Source organism: Durio zibethinus, chromosome 15 (genome assembly GCF_047325235.1).
Source record: "Durio zibethinus cultivar Kanyao isolate XHJ-2024 chromosome 15, ASM4732523v1, whole genome shotgun sequence".
Taxonomy (NCBI): Eukaryota; Viridiplantae; Streptophyta; class Magnoliopsida; order Malvales; family Malvaceae; genus Durio; species Durio zibethinus.
The window spans coordinates 7995272-7998852 of NC_143176.1; the positions used below are offsets into that span (position 1 = coordinate 7995272).

A 3581-nucleotide genomic window follows, 5' to 3' on the forward strand; every position below is an offset into this window, starting at 1 on the left:
ATGGGAAGACGAACCCATTAGACTAGCCGCTATTATTTCTCTTAACATTGTAATTCTACAATTAATAGAACTTTATTCACCTTGATCAAAATTGCTTGTAGAAGTTGGCATTTCAAGCATATTCTAGAATTCTCTAAAATCTTTATTACTTAATCCAACACGTCTTCAAATGTAATTAAGCAAAACTATTTTTGCATTTACGACTAGAACTTGCTTCTTGAATGAATAACATGAAATATCTCACAAAATTGGTCATTTTTTCTTACATACTTCAAATGTTCGTTCAATTACAAAACTAATGAAAAATGTGCATGATTAAAGATTTTTTTTCCTAATATGCAACTATTCTCTCGATGAAAATCAGGTAAATGATATCATCATCCTTTGTATGGTCTCAAAAAACCAACCATTTGTAAATATCCTAAATCCACAAGATAATATTTACATATAAAAGTAAAAATTACAAAAATTATTTACATTTTGAAAAAAATAATTTTGAACATAATATTATTTTAAGTAATTAATAAATAATATAAAATCTTAAACCTGATGGAAGGTGTGGAAAATTCAAATTTTGCCTTCTAAATGCTTGGAAAAAGTTCAACTATCATGTGCTATACCTTCCCAACCAAGATATGAGAAAATAAAACACATATTAAAGTCACAAACCGTCATAATATTTTGTGTTGGTTCACCTTTCCTACTACTGTAAGGTATTTATTGGGACAAAAAAATACAAGATTTTATAAGGTCTATCATAGCTCCATTGCAATCCTATAATCAAATAAAAATAATGAGATTAAAATTATTAATAATTTTTATCTCAAATTTATTTCAAATCTTTAAATTTTACTTTAAAATGTGGCCAATATCTTATATTATTTCGAATGAAATATGGAACTTCCGTAAATTGACCTTCAATTGGTTTAATCGTGTCTATTCCCATTTAAGCATATATATTCACTATATTAGAAAAATTCGATTAATAGTATGATAGATTATTGAAATTGCTCTTTTGCTTAAAATTTGTTTGCCTATGTCCAAGAATGTATAATGATAATGCTAATTTCTCCGATACATAGACATTCCCTTTATTTAAACCATAACTTGATTGCCAATCATGTAACAAATGATAAAATATATTATTTGGCATCCTAAAACTATTCATCCAACAATTATCATGCTTATTTAATATCTCTGGGACCCATTTTTCTTCATTATAATTTGAATTCATACATGGATATTTAGCAAAATAAGTTTTATAATGCACTACTATGCTACTAATTGCATTATCTTTCACATCATAATAATTATTCTGCTCAACTTGTGTAACAATTGTGGCTATTCTCTATTGATTATCTTCATTTACTTCAACATTACCATGATTCATCACAAAATTCTCATATAAATTATTAAAGTCATCCATAACTTGAAAAAAAAAAACATATTCACATTTTATGACATTGCATCATAACATTACATATATACACTAAAATATAATATAAGGCACCTTAACAAAAGCATAATACAATGTTTCATTTGGGTTTAAGCTAAAATGACCATACATCAAAAGAAACATACAACCTACCTGTACATACATATATTAACAACAACTCAAAATATCATAATACTATATTTTGACAATTCCTAAACCAAAAAATATAATCACTTACTTTTATTTCACATCAATGACCTATAAGAACTTGATAGAGGTGGTGGTGGAGGTGTTTGTTGGAATGGTTGAAAGCCACATGACGTTGCTAGCAAGGAAAAAAAGCGTACAATAGCATTTTGTTCATCATACTCACACTAAAGCCACCAAGCCTTAAGATCCGTATCTAAATTCAAGAAAACCTCCTGTTTTACTGAAACTTGAAATATTTTGGTGGCAAAAAAATGTAGATAACTCTTTTTTATAATTTATTTTTCGATAGCCCTCAATGCATCCATTGCATTTGAAAAAAGATATTAGGAGCAAGGAAAGACAATTTCATTTACCGATCTCCTTTGGTTACGAATACCATTACACAATTTTTCAATTTGAGTAGTCAATGTCTTTTCTTACTATTATTTTCATTGGAGTTGGTTTTTTACTTTTATTTTGTATAATTCCAACAACTCACTTACCTCGATTATAAGTTTCAAGAGAAGCATTTACATCTATTTCATCATCAAGTGTAGTGTTCATATAAATCCCAAACCCCTTAATAGGTGTAACATCCTCCCCGGAAGCTCCATCTGGAAGAACTTCTGATGAAAATGCCCATAATGCTCTTCAATAGCTATAATGTCACCAAACATTTACCACATCAATTCATTCAACTGTTGCTCAATTTTTTTATTCTTAAATACTCTATAATCATTATTTTCTTACATAATTTTCAAATGGAGTTGTTTTCAAAATTCTAAAGATAACTATCAATATGAATTTCAACTAACTATCACATCAATTAGCACAATTTGTTATGAATGTTATGGTGCTGATATACATAAATGAAAAAAGACATTTTTCTTTAATAAAACATATGTCTAATTTTATAATAGAATCTAAAGGTTATTAGAATTTAACAAAACCACCATTTTATGGAACACTAAGGTGGTTTATATTTCACCATATATTTGACTCGTCAAATTGAAAGGTGAAAATCTTCACTTTCATTTTCACCAAAAATAATGAAAAAAAAATAGGCTTCAGCTAAAACATTTTATCACCATCCATGGTGTCACTATGTTAAAAATTAAGTAGTATATGGTATGGTCTTTAGCTTTTTTCTTTTTTTTTCTTCTAAGTTAAAGAAGTTTATTAATTAATCAAAAGATTAAAAACTAACTAAAAGCTAGTAAAGCAAATAACATAGTTCTTTGCAAGTTCAAAATAAAACTAATAAAACACCACCTCAAAGATACCAAAGAGACTAAACACTAAAAAGGTTACACCATTTTTTTCTACAAAATACCATATCACATGTTTACAACCCATACATTTAAAAAGCTAAAGGCTACAATAAAATTTTAATACAACTTTTTAGTAATAAAACTTAAATAATTACTGCAAACCAAATGAATATTTTTCAAGAATATTTTCATGAGAAGCAAGTGTGCATTACATACAAGCCAGTTCAACAATGAATATAACCCAATTCAAATACAACATCTATAGTCATGTAAAAGTCATCAAATCTTGTCTTGTTAGATCCAAATTTTGCTAAAGTTCAAGACTTCCAATTTTCCAAAGCAAATAATCCTTGACCAATTAAACACCCACCCACTAGATTGATACTTGTTCATCCGATGACATTAATAAAAAATACAAAGTTGTTGCTAGTATTTTGCGTTTAAATCTTAACTTTTTAACAAATCAAATAAGAATTAAATAGACAAATCCAAATCAATCTTGATTTTGGATAAAAAATAAAGAAAACATACCTTTCAATGCTTACAACCCCATTCATTGAATAGTTCAAACCAGCGATAGCTTCGACAAAAGTTGAAGGAGACAACAAAATAGAATAGGTGACAAGAGGAAGAGACGACAATATGGAAGAAGAGATAGTTTAGGGCTAGGTATTTGGGATTGTGAT

General features: G+C 27.8%; 1 long non-coding RNA gene across 1 annotated transcript; it reads right to left on the reverse strand.

Moving 5' to 3' along the window:
* Nucleotides 1-2047: 2047 nt before the first annotated feature.
* LOC149514647 (uncharacterized) lies at nt 2048-3581 on the reverse strand. The gene is made up of 2 exons (XR_016328188.1): nt 3427-3581; nt 2048-2282 (listed from the first exon to the last, which is right to left on the reverse strand). It is a non-coding gene; the product is annotated as an uncharacterized LOC149514647 (long non-coding RNA).